Source organism: Silene latifolia, chromosome 1 (genome assembly GCF_048544455.1).
Source record: "Silene latifolia isolate original U9 population chromosome 1, ASM4854445v1, whole genome shotgun sequence".
Taxonomy (NCBI): domain Eukaryota; kingdom Viridiplantae; phylum Streptophyta; class Magnoliopsida; order Caryophyllales; family Caryophyllaceae; genus Silene; species Silene latifolia.
The window spans coordinates 111,744,559-111,764,358 of NC_133526.1; the positions used below are offsets into that span (position 1 = coordinate 111,744,559).

At 43.4% G+C, this 19,800-nt stretch overlaps 2 non-coding genes across 2 annotated transcripts; both read left to right on the forward strand.

Moving 5' to 3' along the window:
• The first annotated feature begins 15,969 nt into the window (after nt 1-15,969).
• On the forward strand, nt 15,970-16,076 carry LOC141625709 (small nucleolar RNA R71). Its single transcript, XR_012535480.1, has one exon. It is a non-coding gene; the product is annotated as a small nucleolar RNA R71 (small nucleolar RNA).
• A 3,262-nt stretch (nt 16,077-19,338) lies between these two features.
• On the forward strand, nt 19,339-19,445 carry LOC141625445 (small nucleolar RNA R71). The gene has a single exon (XR_012535229.1). It is a non-coding gene; the product is annotated as a small nucleolar RNA R71 (small nucleolar RNA).
• Nucleotides 19,446-19,800: the final 355 nt, after the last annotated feature.

A 19,800-nucleotide genomic window follows, 5' to 3' on the forward strand; every position in this document is an offset into this window, starting at 1 on the left:
AGCAGGAGACATTGAATTTACAAGTTTAGTTCAGAATAGCGATATACCTATTTATGGAAACCTATTCTAAAACTACTAAGAGAATACTTACTACAAATGTACAAGGAAAATGAAATTACATAAGCATAAATAAATCTAAGGGTTCGAAGTGTGCGGATCGTCACACTCTCCCCCACCTAATCTGTTGCCGCCCTCGGCAACACAAAAATCTCGAACGGCGCTTCAGTGAGACATCCTCGGTGAGCTGTGGCCGTCCATGCTGCATTGTGGTTTGACTTTCTCTTGAGTCCGGCTTGTAGATACTTCTCGGTCCACACCATGATCGGATTCATCGTCCCTTCAAGAATAGAGTGCATTTCCTTGACGGCGAGACTCCCGAACATCATGTCCTCCAAGTTTATCACTCGCCTCTGATCATTCTGGAAAGTCCAAGTCCTCGTTGCTCGAGCGGAAATTTTGCGAGATCGTTCAGGGTGCTTGCTCCATCGCACCTTCACTTTGTCCATCACCACTTCAGTACATGCATTCAAGGGTAAGTGAGTTCTCCAGGACGCCGAATCAGCATTTCGGCGCGGCCCCCTGATGGTACGAGGCCTTCTCTCTTGGGTCGACTGACCCGCAAACCAGGACGTCGATTCAAAGACATCGACGCGCCCCCGATGGTACGAGGCCTTCTCTCTTGGGTCGATCGACCCGCAAAACCAGGACGTCGATTCAGCACATCGACGCGGCCCCCTGATGGTACGAGGCCTACTTCTTTGGGCATCCCGGCCCTCATTGTCTACTCCTCAGTGAGGGGGTAGACTCTTCTTTCGTCCTCTAGGCCACTTATCATCGTAGTTAGCCTGGGTCTTGTTTGCCCTCGGCTCCACCGAACCTTTAGGCGTTCTCCAAGGTCGCATCCCTTGTTTCGGCGTCGGTATCACCCTCATAGCCGAAATTCGATGCTGCCCCTTGTCTTCGTCGTTGTCTACCGTCTGCACTACGATAGACCCCATTTGTAGCATCGATCCGTCGCTCGGTTTCAATACTACCAATGCTTTCTGAAAGAACTGCATCCCGAGTACTAACTTGAAGTCATCCAGCGGAACGGTGGTGAAGTCGAGCTCCCCTGCCCACTCACCCACTTGGACCGTGACCTTCTTAGCCACTCCTTGGACGCGTCTCGGTTTCCCATTGACCGCTTTAGGCAACGTTAGCATCCCGCGAACTAGCCCAACCGATCGCTTCCTCTTTCATAACAAAGTTGTGGGAGGCGCCCGAGTCGATCAAGGCTCGTGCTTGTTTCCCATTCACCATCAAGTCCACGTACATGAGCCCGTTGGATTTCCTGGCGAAGGAATCTTCGTACTTCCCCATCGCGCTAATCCTTTAAAGGGAGCCCATCCGTGGTTGGTCTTCACCATCACTCGAGTCTTCGTTACACTCTTGGTGATAGTCGGCCAACGCCCCATCAAGACGTTCTTGAGCCCCTTTCGGCATCTTCTTGAACATAGCATTGAACTCCGCTTGGTTCGGACAATCGGCCATCTTGTGAGGACCCTTGCACACAAAACACGCGAACGGTCTCTTCGTTGTGGAAGCAGTAGAGTTTCCCACCTTCGAAGACGAGCTTGAGGGCGAGTTTGTAGTGCTCGCCGATTGGGCTTGACTTCCTTGCGAGCGGAACCGACTGTTCCCAACCGAAATGGCGCTGTTTTTGTGGCCTTTGTCCATTGTACCCACTCGTGACGCACCGCATTCCCCGTTGGTGCCACCACTCTTGGTGCCTCTCGCTCCCCGTGAAAGTCGAGCAGGCGTTCCGCAGCTGATATGGCCGAAGACAGAGTTTTGGGATTCTGCCTCGTGACCTCCTGTTGTGCCCACCTCTTCAATCCGTCAATGAATTCGAATGTCCTATCCGTCTCGGACATTTCGGTAATCTCGAGCATGCACGCTGAGAATTCCCTCACATATTCCCGGATTGATTTGGTGTGCTTGATTTCCTTCAACTTCTTCCGAGCAACAAACTCCGTGTTCTCGGGGTAGAAGTGATCCTTCAAGATCCTCTTAAAGTCGGCCCACGATGTCACCGTAATCGTGCCCGCATCGATTTCCTTGTACCTAGCCCTCCACCACATCTTGGCATCGTCGACTAGATACATACTTGCCGTGACAACTTCCGCGTCTTCGTCGAGCCCACTTACTCGGAAGTATTGCTCCATATCGAAGATAAAGTTATCCACCGCTTTCGAATCCCTCGCCCCATCGTAGGCACGAGGTGGAGGTGCCTTCACCTTATGGCTCCCCACAGATTTCCCGTCATTGGCCACCGCTTTCACGAGCGTGGCACACGTGTTCTCTAACATCTCAACCTTTCGATGCAGATGATTGATCTCTTCCTCCCGATCCTCGGGGATCGCACCACTGATCGCTTGGATGCGGGTGTCCATCCCGTCCACTTTCGTCTCAAGGTCACAAACCGTCTTTTGCAACTCCTCAAGGCTCGCAGCCATCCGCATAACGATGTCCTCGAGTTTGGGAAGCTTGACGTCGATTGTGTCCTCTAAGATATCCACTCGGTCCTCGATTGTTTCGCCCATTTTCTCGATATCGATGAACAAATACGGCGTGCAGAAACCCGTCCGAAGACCGGGCTCTGATACAAAATGTCACGGTCCGCTACTTTTGCCGGGCCGTGGCGTGCACCCTTGCCCGTCTCAAGGCAAGATGCAAGCGACAAGGATCTTTGTACTAGTGAGGGATCGCCCACTAGCACGATACTCGGGTCTCGGGGTGTGAGTCGGGATCCTAGTGTCGATCCCACAAACACGGCTTGTTAGTAAAGTGAAGGCAAAGAGTCGTTCACAACAAAGCAACAACAAGCAATACGAAGGCATAAGGTAGGAAGTAGATTTTCATTCACTAGTACTCCCTAAAGAGGGAAATTTGATTATTACATCCTGGTAGCAGGAGACATTGAATTTACAAGTTTAGTTCAGAATAGCGATATACCTATTTATGGAAACCTATTCTAAAACTACTAAGAGAATACTTACTACAAATGTACAAGGAAAATGAAATTACATAAGCATAAATAAATCTAAGGGTTCGAAGTGTGCGGATCGTCACACTCTCCCCCACCTAATCTGTTGCCGCCCTCGGCAACACAAAAATCTCGAACGGTGCTTCAGTGAGACATCCTCGGTGAGCTGTGGCCGTCCATGCTGCATTGTGGTTTGACTTTCTCTTGAGTCCGGCTTGTAGATACTTCTCGGTCCACACCATGATCGGATTCATCGTCCCTTCAAGAATAGAGTGCATTTCCTTAACGGCGAGACTCCCGAACATCATGTCCTCCAAGTTTATCACTCGCCTCTGATCATTCTGGAAAGTCCAAGTCCTCGTTGCTCGAGCGGAAATTTTGCGAGATCGTTCAGGGTGCTTGCTCCATCGCACCTTCACTTTGTCCATCACCACTTCAGTACCTGCATTCAAGGGTAAGTGAGTTCTCCAGGACGCCGAATCAGCATTTCGGCGCCGCCCCCTGATGGTACGAGGCCTTATCTCTTGGGTCGACTGACCCGCAAACCAGGACGTCGATTCAGCACATCGACGCGGCCCCCTGATGGTACGAGGCCTTCTCTCTTGGGTCGACTGACCCGCAAACCAGGACGTCGATTCAGCACATCGACGCGGCCCCCTGATGGTACGAGGCCTACTTCTTTGGGCATCCCGGCCCTCATTGTCTACTCCTCGGTGAGGGGGTAGACTCTTCTTTCGTCCTCTAGGCCACTTATCATCGTAGTTAGCCTGGGTCTTGTTTGCCCTCGGCTCCACCGAACCTTTAGGCGTTCTCCAAGGTCGCATCCCTTGTTTCGGCGTCGGTATCACCCTCATAGCCGAAATTCGATGCTGCCCCTTGTCTTCGTCGTTGTCTACCGTCTGCACTACGATAGACCCCATTTGTAGCATCGATCCGTCGCTCGGTTTCAATACTACCAATGCTTTCTGAAAGAACTGCATCCCGAGTACTAACTTGAAGTCATCCAGCGGAACGGTGGTGAAGTCGAGCTCCCCTGCCCACTCACCCACTTGGACCGTGACCTTCTTAGCCACTCCTTGGACGCGTCTCAGTTTCCCATTGACCGGCTTTAGGCAGCTGTTAGCATCCCGCAGAACTAGCCCCAACCGATCAGCTTCCTCTTTCATAACAAAGTTGTGGGAGGCGCCCGAGTCGATCAAGGCTCGTGCTTGTTTCCCATTCACCATCAAGTCCACGTACATGAGCCCGTTGGATTTCCTGGCGAAGGAATCTTCGTACTTCCCCATCGCGCTAATCCTTTGAAGGGAGCCCATCCGTGGTTGGTCTTCACCATCACTCGAGTCTTCGTTACACTCTTGGTGATAGTCGGCCAACGCCCCATCAAGACGTTCTTGAGCCCCTTTCGGCATCTTCTTGAACATGGCATTGAACTCCGCTTGGTTCGTACAATCGGCCATCTTGTGAGGACCCTTGCACACAAAACACGCGAACGGTCTCTTCGTTGTGGAAGCAGTAGAGTTTCCCACCTTCGAAGACGAGCTTGAGGGCGAGTTTGTAGTGCTCGCCGATTGGGCTTGACTTCCTTGCGAGCGGAACCGACTGTTCCCAACCGAAATGGCGCTGTTTTGTGGCCTTTGTCCATTGTACCCACTCTGTGACGCACCAGTATTCCCCGTTGGTGCCACCACTCTTGGTGCCTCTCGCTCCCCGTGAAAGTCGAGCAGGCGTTCCGCAGCTGATATGGCCGAAGACAGAGTTTTGGGATTCTGCCTCGTGACCTCCTGTTGTGCCCACCTCTTCAATCCGTCAATGAATTCGAATGTCCTATCCATCTCGAACATTTCGGTAATCTCGAGCATGCACGCTGAGAATTCCCTCACATATTCCCGGATTGATTTGGTGTGCTTGATTTCCTTCAACTTCTTCCGAGCAACAAACTCCGTGTTCTCGGGGTAGAAGTGATCCTTCAAGATCCTCTTAAAGTCGGCCCACGATGTCACCGTAATCGTGCCCGCATCGATTTCCTTGTACCTAGCCCTCCACCACATCTTGGCATCGTCGACTAGATACATACTTGCCGTGACAACTTCCGCATCTTCGTCGAGCCCACTTACTCGGAAGTATTGCTCCATATCGAAGATAACGTTATCCACCGCTTTCGAATCCCTCGCCCCATCGTAGGCACGAGGTGGAGGTGCCTTCACCTTATGGCTCCCCACAGATTTCCCGTCATTGGCCACCGCTTTCACGAGCGTGGCACACGTGTTCTCTAACATCTCAACCTTTCGATGCAGATGATTGATCTCTTCCTCCCGATCGTCGGGGATCGCACCACTGATCGCTTGGATGCGGGTGTCCATCCCGTCCACTTTCGTCTCAAGGTCACAAACCGTCTTTTGCAACTCCTCGAGGCTCGCAGCCATCCGCATAACGATGTCCTCGAGTTTGGGAAGCTTGACGTCGATTGTGTCCTCTAAGGCATCCACTCGGTCCTCGATTGTTTCGCCCATTTTCTCGATATCGATGAACAAATGCGGCGTGCAGAAACCCGTCTGAAGACCGGGCTCTGATACAAAATGTCACGGTCCGCTACTTTTGCCGGCCCGTGGCGCGCACCCTTGCCCGTCTCAAGGCAAGATGCAAGCGACAAGGATCTTTGTACTAGTGAGGGATCGCCCACTAGCACGATACTCGGGTCTCGGGGTGTGAGTCGGGATCCTAGTGTCGATCCCACAAACACGGCTTGTTAGTAAAGTGAAGGCAAAGAGTCGTTCACAACAAAGCAACAACAAGCAATACGAAGGCACAAGGTAGGAAGTAGATTTTCATTCACTAGTACTCCCTAAAGAGGGAAATTTGATTATTACATCCTGGTAGCAGGAGACATTGAATTTACAAGTTTAGTTCAGAATAGCGATATACCTATTTATGGAAACCTATTCTAAAACTACTAAGAGAATACTTACTACAAATGTACAAGGAAAATGAAATTACATAAGCATAAATAAATCTAAGGGTTCGAAGTGTGCGGATCGTCACACTGGGGCACTCGATCGAGTAAGGGGGTACTCGATCGAGTACCTTGGGTACTCGATCGAGTAGCCGGTTTTACGGGGAGTTTTCTTGGGTTTTGTTAATTATGCGATTAAGGTATATAAGCTTTGTCGTCATTATTCTAAATCAGTTTTGCAAAACCTAAATTACTTTTTAAGAGAGAAAGAAAGCAACTTCTTCATCCTAATCGCATTATTAGCAATACCCGGAGTTTGGAAGGTCAGTTCTTAGCGTTGATTATACCGTTGAGTTCCTTGCATCGAGGGTAAGATCTATGTACCCTTTTTATTGTCCTTCCTTTAATTTGGTTAAACCCTAATTTAGAGATTTGGGGGTTTATGTGTAGTATGTAATTGGTAGCCTTTATATGTTGTATGATAGGAGGAGGGTTCATAGAGGAACCTTTTTGATTCAGCAGTAGAGACCGTCTGATTGTGTGCTTACCAGGTAGGATTTCCTACTCAGTATTAGTCCCATAATGGGATATTGGTTGATGTGTTGAGATTGATTGTTGATATAGTAATTGTATTGTGACGGTTGTGATTGCGATTGTGTTTGTGATTGTTGTTTGTGGTTCTCGAGGCGTGTCCTCGGCTGAGTGGGGTCACTTGCGGGAGTGGCTTCACGCCCTAGTTTCGCCTTCTGTGGAACCCGCCACAGAAGGGATGTGCACATTAATGGACAGGGTTATCGCTCACTATGTGGAGCGGGGATTTGGTGGGTACGGCTACGGTCCCCCATCGGCGTGTCCGGTCCAAAGGGACGGTCGATGATTGAGATGATTGGATTTGGCGTGATTGTGTGTTTGTGACAGTTAAGCTGTCTGTTTATCTTACTGTTAGTATATATTGAATTGTGTGATTAGTACTGACCCCGGTGTTGTTTTGTAAACCTGCGGTGATCCATTCGGGGATGGTGAGCAGATATTGAGCAGGTATTGAGATGAGTACTGGGATAGCTGGGATTGCCACGACATGATGATAGGAGTCTTCCGCTGTAGCTTATTAGTTATTTACATTTCAGTTAGAACAGTCAGTTTGAGAACATGTATCGTACTTTTGGTTTGGTTTTGAGAATTGTAACTCTTCGCTAAGTATTTATAATTAAACGTTGTTTCTTCATTGTTATTTGATTATCATTGCCTCGGGTAACCTAGATGGTAATGTCTTCATACCTGGGTGGTCCTGGTAAGGCACTTGGAGTATGGGGGTGTTACACTTTAGTTTTGGAGGTGAACTCCCTTGAAGTATTGCACTACTCACCTTAGTGAAGGCGATGGTCTCAAGTTTCCGGATCGACTTCTTCTTTGTGAGGATGTCTTTCATGTATTTCGCATAGGCCGGCACGTGATTGATTAATTCCGTGAAAGGAATCGAGACTTCCAAATTCTTCACAATTTCCATAAACTTTCCAAGTTGGTCATCAAATTTGGGCTTGGCTTGACGACTTGGAAAAGGAAGTCTAATCACAATGGGCTCCTTCTCCTTGACCCTTTCTTCATTTTTCTTTGAACTTTCTTCTTTTGATGATTCTCCATTTTTGGAATTTTGCTCAATTTCTTCCTTATCACTAGCTTCCACAACTTCATCCTCAACTTGCTTCTTCGGTGCTTCATACCTTGTACCACTTCTCAAGTGAATGGCACTAACCGTTTCATGTCTTGGGGGATTACTTTGAGGTGGTAATTGCCCCTTTTGTCTTTGTGAGCTTGATCGGTCCGTTTCGTGTTCACAATTAAAGGTGTGGTCGTTGGGTCACGTCCGAATCAAAACACAATTTATAGCTTCACAAACAACTCTACAATTAGTAAAGAGGCAAGTAACGGTCGGATCCCAAGGGACGGGTATTGAAATGAGATTTCTATTGGAACTAGTGGTGTCTTGGGGGTGTCACAAATTGGGTTGATGTAGAAGGTCACTAACTAAAATAGCAATAAAAATAAACTAGCAAGATGAATTAAAAGGGGTGTAAACAATTGATTAAAAAGCACTAGGGTGTCATGGGATCATAGGGGAATCATGGGAATTGATCATACAAACATGTTCTCAAATTATAAGCAAGCAATTATTATTGTGATGGATTGAGTTGGGTTATATCTTACAATCCTAGGAAAGTTTGGGTCCCGGAGCCGAATCGATTAGATTGTACAACACCTACAAGTCGACTTAGTCTTCCCTACTCAACAACATGCATGGTCTAATGAGCTTCGAGTTGGGTTATGTCTTACAAGTCTCATTGAAAACGTAGGAGATGGTGGTAAATGCAAGGATTCATAGGCTTAGCATTTCATCAAATATAACATGTGCATGAGTTGAGATCAAAACAAGCAAGCAAATAAAACATGAAAGCACATTAATTTAAGCATGAATCATTCCCCATGTTGGTTTCCCCTAATCACCCATTAACCCTAGCTAAGAGACTACTCACTCATTATCATGTTGATCATGCTAGCAAGGTTGTCAATCATACCAACAATATGAAACATGATGAATAAATGAAAGTAATTAACAATAATTAAAAAGGGATTAAGAGAATTATACCTACTAATGATTCCAATAATAAAGCAAAGATAAAAGAAGTACTTGATGCTTGATTGAGAGGTTGTAAATAATCTTCAATTACCCAAAATAAAGCTTGAACAAAAGAGAGATTAAGGAAATAAAACTTGTATTAGAACTTGATTAATTATTGATTATAAAACTAGAGAGAGATTTGATTGATATTAACTACTCTAATTATTGATAAGAAGAACATGCTCCTCTAATTAGACTAATGAGGTATTTATAGTGGAAATTAGGGAGGATGCATTAGGGTTAACTAAGGGCTAAACTAGTAATTACACTTTTTAGATTGAGCAGGGAGGAGCCGGTATTTTCCGAAGGAAGGGCTTCTTTCTTTTTAACTTGGAGAAGAGGAAATCGCGCTGTAGAGGAATCCGGGCGTATTGGGGTCGGGACGGGCGGTTTCTGGCGATTGAACCCGAGCGGATTCGAGGGAATCCGGGCGGATTCTGGCGGTGCAATCCGAGCGCCTTTGGAGGAAACCGCTCGGATTGTGTTGTGAGGAGTCGGGCGGATTGGAGACAATCCGCTCGGATTGTAGCTCAGCACAAATTCTTCTTCTTTTCTTCCCTTTTCTTCATGAAATCCTGGGGATTTCCTCGGGGACTCAGGGATCCTTTCCCAACATTGCTCATCTACTATAATATGTACAAAGGCCTTCTAATCTTGTCTCTCCTTGATGCTTGGTCATTATATTCGATCAATTTAGTCTCGTTTTGCCATGAAAATGCAAGATTCTTACTCCTTTCCTACCAAGGGATCAAAATCTCAAAGAATATGCAAAACAAAGAACTAAAGATAATAAATGACCCAAATATGCACTAAAAAGCATGGGAACAAGGCTAATTTGGGGGCTAAATATGCGCTAATTATGGTCACGTCAAATATCCCCAAACCGAACCTTTGCTCGTCCCGAGTAAAGAGGTGACAAAGACTAGGACCATTACTAACCTATCCTAATAATATAGCCGATATGAGACAATTAGCGGGTCTCACTCCGCCCCTTCAACTCACAACAAGACAACCATGAGGTAGGATGCCTTCTTGCAAGGCAAGGTGGGTCTTGCCAAAATGGCGACACATCCAAACATTAAGCACACAAAATCACATAATGGATGCATCTACAAAAGAATAACCGCTTCCTCATCAAGTGGCGGAGGCACTAAAGAGGAACAAATTTAAGAGCATGTAATCCTTCACAAATACTAGTTCAACAAATTACTAAGGCTAAGAGGATGGCACTAAATCACCTCCAAATGGTGTTAAACTAGACTACTTTCGTCCTCAATTTCCAAATGCTTTCGTCAAGAGCGATCGGATGGTGGTGGAATGACGATCCCTATGATGCTAGTAGCATATGACATGACAAGTCTCGAATTCTCTACAAAAGTAAAGGTCATGGATCGTCCCAAGCTCGACCAAGTGGCTTGACAAAAAGGCTTTTGGGGAATGAAATGCTCAAATCTTTATACACAATGGGTGGATATGACTAATATTCAAAATTGTCCTCATTTCAACTTTCACATTTCAAAAAATTAAGATGGGGTTTGTCCCTTCCGGGCTAGTGTCCTTGACTAGGCATTGGGTCATGGGTCAAAAGACACTAGTATGACACTATCTAGGGTGTTTTACAACCATTCTAGTAGGCAAAGTCTCAAGTTGAACAAGTATTTGTAATGGCTTAGTTGCTCTTGTCAAAGTTCCTATTTAGGCATTTTTCAAAACATTTATAACATGCAACTACATGCCATGATGCAACTAATATAAACATCCTAATGCAAGTGATTCTACCAACTAATATGCCAAATAATTCTAAATGCAAGCCCTAAATTCACATTGTTTTTACCGCATCAATCAAAATAGAGCCACATAGTCATTAACATAAAGAGGAAAAAGGAGATTGGAAAGATCATACCATGCGGTCTTCATTATCCTCATGTCTCGGATGTGGCGTAGTCGATCAATGTGAACAAGAATAGAACAAACACAATATATACAAAACAATATATACACAAGACTACAAAGGGAAATAAACATGTTTTTGGGTTTTTCAAATTTCAAATTTTTATGATTTTCGAAATTTTTCAATTTTTTTTTTTTGGATTTTTTTGAATAAGGGTTAAATGTTAGAATTCCCATCCCCACACTAATATGGGCATTATCCTCAATGGCCAAAATGATGGAAATTATGCAAAGATGATGCATGATTTCTAGACTAAATGCAATCTACACTAAGCTATACTACATGATGCATGGTTTTTGTTATGTCGGAGAGGATAATTTAGATTACCTCCCGTTGTGTATGCATTAACTTCCCCAAACCGAGTGAGACACTATTGCTAATGTCCAAGGATGGGTGTAGTTCATGCACACACTATGCAATGCATGAAACTAATTTGTCATTTTGGATTTTGAAAATGGGAACAATAAAATGAGAACACCTCAATGGTACCGAGGTGTGAGTCCTCTATGGTGCTAGGACTACTCCAACAATGATCAAGAAAAATAATTAAAACAAAGAGAGAAATAGACAAACCATGAGAGGGTAGGAGTCTTCAAGGCTTGCTAATCTTCCATCATGTCATCACCATCATCACTTTCCTCATTAGAAGTGGTCACATTGCCACTTCTCTCCTCATTTGCTTCTTCACTTTCTTCCTCATCTTGCTCATCATCATCTTCACCATCCTTCTCTCCTTCTTCACTTGCTGCCTCATCGATGTTATCATCAACTTCTTCATTACCAACAACCTCATTGTCACCCGAAACGACCCTAGATGCACCCGAAAATGGGACTTCTCTATCCGCCCAACTAGGCAAAGGACATGATGGATCAAGTATCCCTTGCCTAGCTAAGTGTAGGAGGGGTGGATATTGAGCCAAGTAAGCATTTTTCCGATCCTCAAAGGCTTGCTTGTGCATTGCTTGCATGAGAAGAGTCAAGTAATCATTTCTAGCTTCAACACCTTCCGGCTTGAACTCTTGATACTCAAAGGGGTAAGGTGGTATGACAATGGAAGAGGAGGGCATTTCAAGTTCACCCTTTTGTTGTTGAATAATATACTCGGCCTCTTTAGAAAGGGGAAGTAGATAATTGGTCCGGTGGACACTTAAACGACAAATCTTTGAAGGCAAAGTGAACGATCTAGCTTCACTAGTGAGCCATCCATACTTAGTGTCAAGGGGGTTATGGGCAACCCACTTGTACTTGTGTATCATAGTATGCAAATCAACAAGATGACCACCCTCCTTTGCTTTATACTTGTTATCCTTATTGAAGTTAGGATCAAATTACTTAGCTAGAATAGTTACTAGGCCACCATTGACAATAACGGTAGTGCCTTTCTTCCCACAATCAATGTTGAGCCATCTATCTACCAAAAGCCTCAAAGAATTGAAAGGCTTGGTATGTACTCTTCCAATGTTCAAAGCCGATTCAAGGAGAATAAAATCAAGTTTGGTGAAATGGTTGGTATCTTTCCTTGCAATAATGGTGTTTCCCATGACCTTGTGCCATACTCTTATGCCCGGATGGTGGACTAAAAGAGCACGACTCGCATGAAAGTCCTCAAATTTCCTCCCGAAAATTGCCTCCCAAAGAGGGTCGGGGTCATACTTTCCATAATTCTTAAAATAACTCGGTTCATCACTAAGACCCAAAATTTCACCCAATTCTCTAAAGGAAATGCGTCTACTAACATTAGCTAGACGAAACTCGGGATTCTCCCTACTCTCAACTTTGGTGACTTTCAAAGAACTCAAAAATTCCAAGGTAAGGGAGGGGTATGTCAATTCCTTTGTTTCAAACAATTTCTTCAACCCCATTGCTTTGAAAAAGGCTCTAGTTTGCTCAAGGACACCTAACTTTCCCAAGGTGTCTTCACAAATAAATTTGGTTGATTGAAATGATTTCCTAGCAAACTTGGCAAAAGTATTTCTATGGGTTTCGGAAATAAAAGTTACCTCCGGATAATGCAAAAGTTGATCGATTTCCGGAGTAGAAGATGTTGTTGCTCCCATAGAAGGTTGTTGTTGTTGTTGTTGCACTTCCAAGTTTGGTGTTGCTACCACCATAGCCAATGCTTTCTTTGCTTGAAGAGCCTTTTGCCTTTGTGAAAGTGTCTTTGTTGCCTTTGTTGCTCCCTTAGTCCTTGCCATTGATGAACTAACCAAGAAAAGAATGAAAAATCTTCAATTTGTAGTGTACCCAAATCGATTTAAAGGTGAAAGGCTTTGCCTTTATGAATTCAAAAATCGACTCAAAGGTTGAAGATTTTGTGCTTGGTTTTGATTTTTATTGAAAAAGGAGTGATTAATTTGTTGTTGAAAGGATGATTTGATTTGATTTTAGTGAATGTTGTTGAGGGATTTTATTTTTGTGATGGAGAGGATGAGGGTTTTGATGTTTTGAAGTAGTGTTATGAATGAATGAATGAATGAATGAATGAAGGTGGGAGGGATTTTATAAAGACCGAAATTTTCGAACTACAGGGGCAATCCGTGTGGATTCTGCCCAATACGGGCGGATTCTGCACTTTCTGGGTTTGATAAAACTCGCCTAAAGACGGTGATTCGATAGAAGACGCTCGGATTTGCTTGATACGGGACGGGCGGATTCTCTTGAAGACGGACGGATTTGAGTCCAGGAAATTTTTCTTGTTTTCCTCAGCAGAGAAGACGGGCGTCTTCTTTCTAGGACGGACGGATTTTCAGAGACGGGCGGATTACTGCTCAGGACGCCCCGATTCTCTAACAGTAAAAAATATTTCAAAATTGCATCTCATAGGGACGTGCATCTTCATCCCAGTACGCTCGGATTGCAGGAAAACGGGCGGATTCTCTTGAATCCGCTCGGATTGTACCCTTTTGTACCCGGATTCAGTTCCATCCGTGTGCAATGCATTTCCCTTACCATTCTTCTATTCTTCTTCAAATCTTGTGTTCTCCATTGTGGGGGCACTACTAAGGCATGGATAGCCTAGGCAATTGTCATCCCCACACTAAGGTAAAGCACTACACATCAATTGAAATTGTTAGTCCCTCCCTCACTTCTCTCAAACATAACAAATATCTTGATCAAAGTAAATAAAATTAATCCAAAGATGACAAAAATGCAATACAAGAATTGAAATGCGAGTTAGGGAGTTAGAAGTATTTACAAACGGTGGTTTATGGAGGACTCCACCAAAATCTCATTCTTGATGAGATGTCAAGGGGGCATGTTCAAGGTGTTGTTGATGTTGCTCAACACCTTGAAAAAGTAATCAAAAGCTTGTTCATTATCGCTGTAAAGATCTTCAATAGACCTTTGCCCTTGTTGTTGATCTTGATCGATGGCATTACCAATATAGGGATTAAAATCCCTTCAAATTCGTCGTCCCAAAGACCACAAACTTCATTAAGTTGATCATTAAAGATTTCTTGATTTGATGGAGACAACTCCTCCAAATTTTTCTCTTGGCCAATGAGGTCATTCTCTTCTTCTTTGGTTGATTTTGATGAGCCTTGCAAGCTCTCCTTTTCGCAATTCACTTGCTCTTTGAATGGAGCATCTTCAATTTTCTTCTTCCATTGGAGTTCCGATTTCTTCCTTTCATCCTTTCGGCTATAATGATCAATCATGAAACATGGTTCATGCAAACGAGGAGCTCTCATAGTCTTGTCAAGATTAAAGGTTATGCTTTCATCTCCCACTTCTAGAGTGAGCTCATCATGTTTCACATCAATTACCGCACCCGCGGTGTGTAGGAATGGTCTTCCTAGAATGATTGGAATGTTGGAATCTTCCTCATTATCAACAATGACAAAGTCCACCGGGATGAAAAACTTCCCAATTCGTACGGGGACATCTTCCCATATCCCTAATGGTGTCTTCGTCGATCTATCGGCCATTTGGAGTGTGATGTTGGTGCATTTAAGCTCTCCCATCCCCAACCTTTTACTCACCGAGTATGGCATGACACTCACACTAGCCCCTAGATCACATAAGGCTTTGTTGATCGTTGTGTCGCCAATGGTACACGGTATTGAGAAGCTTCCCGGATCCTTTAGCTTTGGAGGTGAACTCCCTTGAAGTATTGCACTACTCACCTTAGTGAAGGCGATAGTCTCAAGTTTACGGATTGACTTCTTCTTTGTGAGGATATCTTTCATGTATTTCGCATAGGCCGGCACGTGATTGATTAATTCCGTGAAAGGAATCGAGACTTCCAAATTCTTCACAATTTCCATGAATTTTCCAAGTTGATCATCAAATTTGGGCTTGGCTTGACGACTTGGAAAAGGAAGTCTAATCACAATGGGCTCCTTCTCCTTGACCTTGTCTTCATTTTTCTTTGAACTTTCTTCTTTTGATGATTCTCCATCCTTGGAGTTTTGCACAATTTCTTCCTTATCACTAGCTTCCACAACTTCATCCTCAACTTGCTTCTTCGGTGCTTCATACCTAGTACCACTTCTCAAGTGAATGGCACTAACCGTTTCATGTCTAGGGGGATTACTTTGAGGTGGTAATTGCCCCTTTTGTCTTTGTGAGCTTGAAGATGCTAGTTGAGTCAATTGTGTTTCCAACATCTTGGTGTGAGCTAGGATGTTGTTGATGGTGGTTTCCTTTGCTTGGCTATCTTTTTGCATTTGAGTGAAAAATTCTTGTTGATTCTTTTGCATTTGGAGGACCGCTTTTTGGACATCAAAACCTTGGTCATTTTGGTGATTGTATGGATTTTGATTTTGGTAACTTTGGTTTTGATTGTAAAAGGGTCTAATTTTGGTTTCTCATGGGTGGTGGAGTGTATGTTGTTTGAGGGTTTTGAACATTTTGGCGTTTGTATGAGAGATTTGGATGGAATTTGGTGTTTTCATTGTAATAGTTGGAATAAGGGGTACCACTCTTGTATGCTTGGAAAGCATTCACTTGTTCATTTGTTCCCCTACATTCACCTTGGTCATGTCCCAAAGTTCCACAATTCTCACATATCCCACATGGGATTGATGAGGATGTCGTCATGGCATTAACATGATGCTTTGGTGATTTTGAGACTTCTTCAAGTCTAGCCATAGCTTTTTTAAACTTCAAATTGATTGTGTCAATATGAGCACTAAGTTGAGCACCCAATTGAGTAACGGAGTCCACTTCATACTTTCCTCCTCTAGTAGATAGCCTTGCGAGGTCTACTATATTGTGAGTTATGGACCGCCATTTCCTCAATCTTGTTCCATGTTTGATTGTCATCAACTTCGGTGAACATTCCATTTGATCCCATGTTGAGAATGTTCCTTGAATCCTCATATAAACCATTCCAAAATTGTTGTACCAAGAACCATTCGCTAAGTCCATGGTGAGGACATGAGAGACAAATTCCCTTGAACCGCTCCCAAGCTTCATACAAAGATTCTTCATCCCTTTGCTTAAAACCCGTGATTTGAGCTCTTAGCATGTTAGTCTTTTCTGGTGGGTAGAATGTTTTGTAGAAAGCTAGAGCCAACTTCTTCCAAGAATCTATTCCGAGGGTGGCCTTGTCAAGGCCCTTCAACCATTGCTTCGCGGTGCCGATTAGAGAAAAAGGAAATAAGACCCATCTAATTTGTTCTTGAGTCACACCCGTTTGAGAGATTGCATCACAATAGTCGCAAAAGGTTTCCATATGAGAATGAGGGTCTTCACTAGGCATCCCCCCAAATTGGCTTCTTTCAACTAATTGGATGAAGGCGGATTTGGCAATAAAATTTCCGGTTAGATGTTGCGGTGTAGGAGTACCATTGGGTAGGTTCTCCTCGGTTGGTACGGAGTGTGACGAGAATTTAGGCATTGTAGGTTGATTTTGTGGGGTATTGTGTAATGGGTTCTCCTCTCCTTCTATTGCGAAAGGGTTGGTGAACTCAATATTTGGTTGAACAACTTCACTAATACCTCTTAAATTCCTCCTAACAAGTATCCTATTGTTCGTCAAGGTTCTTTCGATTTCACGGTCAAAAGGTAACAAATCACCTTGTGACCTTCTAGACATGCAAAATATCAAACAACTCGAAAACAATTAGAACAAACCTAGAGGGGTTTTACTTCCCCAAGGCGAAGAAAGACACAACTAATAACAATAAAAAGGAAATCTAAATCAAACAAACACCGTCCCCGGCAACGGCGCCATTTTTGATCGGTCTGTTTCGTGTTCACAATTAAAGGCGTGGTCGTTGGGTCACGTCCGAATCAAAACACAATTTATAGCTTCACAAACAACTCTACAATTAGTAAAGAGGCAAGTAAAGGTCGGATCCGAAGGGACGGGTATTGAAATGAAATTTCTATTGAAACTAGTGGTGTCTTGGGGGTGTCACAAATTGGGTTGATGTAGAAGGTCACTAACTAAAATAGCAATGAAAATAAACTAGCAAGATGAATTAAAAGGGGTGTAAACAATTGATTAAAAAGCACTAGGGTGTTATGGGATCATAGGGGAATTATGGGAATTGATCATACAAACATGTTCTCAAATTATAAGCAAGCAATTATTGTTGTGATGGATTGAGTTGGGTTATATCTTACAATCCTAGGAAAGTTTGGGTCCCGGAGCCGAATCGATTAGATTGTACAACACCTACAAGTCGACTTAATCTTCCCTACTCAACAACATGCATGGTCTAATGAGACTCGAGTTGGGTTATGTCTTACAAGTCTCATTGAAAAGATAGAAAATGATAGTAAATGCAAGGATTCATAGGCTTAGCATTTCATCAAATATAACATGTGCATGAGTTGAGATCAAAACAACCAAGCAAATAAACCATGAAAGCATATTAATTTAAGCATGAATCATTCCCCATGTTGGTTTCCCCTAATCACCCATTAACCCTAGCTAAGAGACTACTCACTCATTATCATGTTGATCATGCTAGCAAGGTTGTCAATCATACCAACAATATGAAACATGATGAATAAATGAAAGTAATTAACAATAATTTAAAAGGGATTAAGAGAATTATACCTACTAATGATTCCAATAATAAAGCAAAGATAAAAGAAGTACTTGATGCTTGATTGAGAGGTTGTCAATCTCCCAATAATAACCCAAATAATCTTCAATTACCCAAAATAAAGCTTGAACAAAAGAGAGATTAAGGAAATAAAACTTGTATTAGAACTTGATTAATTGTTGATTACAAAACTAGAGAGAGATTTAATTGATATTAACTACTCTAATTATTGTTAAGAAGAACATGCTCCTCTAATTAGACTAATGGGGTATTTATAGTGGAAATTAGGGAGGATGCATTAGGGTTAACTAAGGGCTAAACTAGTAATTACACTTTTTAGATTGAGCAGGGAGGAGCCGGTATTTTCCGAAGGAAGGGCTTCTTTCTTTTTAACTTGGAGAAGAGGAAATCGCGCAGTAGAGGAATCCGGGCGTATTGGGGTCGGGACGGGCGGTTTCTGGCGATTGAACTCGAGCGGATTCGAGGGAATCCGGGCGGATTCTGGCGGTGCAATCCGAGCGTCTTTGGAGGAAACCGCTCGGATTGTGCTGTGAGGAGTCGGGCGGATTGGAGACAATCCGCTCGGATTGTAGCTCAGCACAAATTCTTCTTCTTTTCTTCCCTTTTCTTCATGAAATCCTTGGGGATTTCCTCGGGGACTCAGGGATCCTTTCCTAACATTGCTCATCTACTATAATATGTACAAAGGCCTTCTAATCTTGTCTCTCCTTGATGATTGGTCATTGAATTCGATCAATTTAGTCTCGTTTTCCCATGAAAATGCAAGATTCTTACTCCTTTCCTACCAAGGGATCAAAATCTCAAAGAATATGCAAAACAAAGAACTAAAGATAATAAATGACCCAAATATGCACTAAAAAGCATGGGAACAAGGCTAATTCGGGGGCTAAATATGCGCTAATTATGGTCACATCAGAGCTTGAAGATGCTAGTTTAGTCAATTGGGTTTCCAACATCTTGGTGTGAGCTAGGATGTTGTTGATGGTGGTTTCTTTTGCTTGGCTATCTTTTCGCATTTGGGTGAAAAATTCTTGTTGATTCTTTTGCATTTGGAGGACCGCTTTTTGGACATCAAAACCTTGGTCATTTTGGTGATTATATAGATTTTGATTTTGGTAACCTTGGTTTTGATTGTAAAAGGGTCTTTGATTTTGGTTTCTCATGGGAGGTGGGGTGTATGTTGTTTGAGGGTTTTGAACATTTTGGCTTTTGTATGAGAGATTTGGATGGAATTTGGTGTTCTCATTGTAATAGTTGGAATAAGGGGTACCACTCTTGTATGCTTGGAAAGCATTCACTTGTTCATTTGTTCCCCTACATTCACTTTGGTCATGTCCCAAAGTTCCACAATTCTCACATATCCCACATGGGATTGATGAAGATGCCGTCATGGCATTAACATTATGCTTTGGTGATTTTGAGACTTCTTCAAGTCTAGCCATAGCTTTTTCAAACTTTAAATTGATTGTGTCGACGTGAGCACTAAGTTGAGCACCCAATTGAGTAACGGAGTCCACTTCATGCTTTCCTCCTCTAGTAGCCTTGCGAGGTCTACTATATTGTGAGTTATGGACCGCCATTTCCTCAATTTTGTTCCATGTTTGATTGTCATCAACTTCGGTGAACATTCCATTTGATCCCATATTGATAATGTTCCTTGAATCTTCATATAAACCATTCCAAAATTGTTGTACCAAGAACCATTCGCTAAGTCCATGGTGAGGACATGAGCGACAAATTCCCTTGAACCGCTCCCAAGCTTCATACAAAGATTCTTCATCCCTTTGCTTAAAACCCGTAATTTGAGCTCTTAGCATGTTAGTCTTTTCCGGTGGGTAGAATTTTTTGTAGAAAGCTAGAGCCAACTTCTTCCAAGAATCAATTCCGAGAGTGGCCTTATCAAGGCCCTTCAACCATTGTTTCGCGGTGCCAATTAGAGAAAAAGGAAATAAGACCCATCAAATTTGGTCTTGAGTTACACCGGTTTGAGAAATCGCATCACAATAGTCACAAAAGGTTTCAATATGAGAATGAGGGTCTTCACTAGGCATCCCCCCAAATTGGCTCCTTTCGACTAATTGGATAAAGGCGGATTTGGCAATAAAATTTCCGGTTAGATGTTGTGGTGTGGGAGTACCATTGGGTAGGTTCTCCTCGGTGGGTACGGAATGT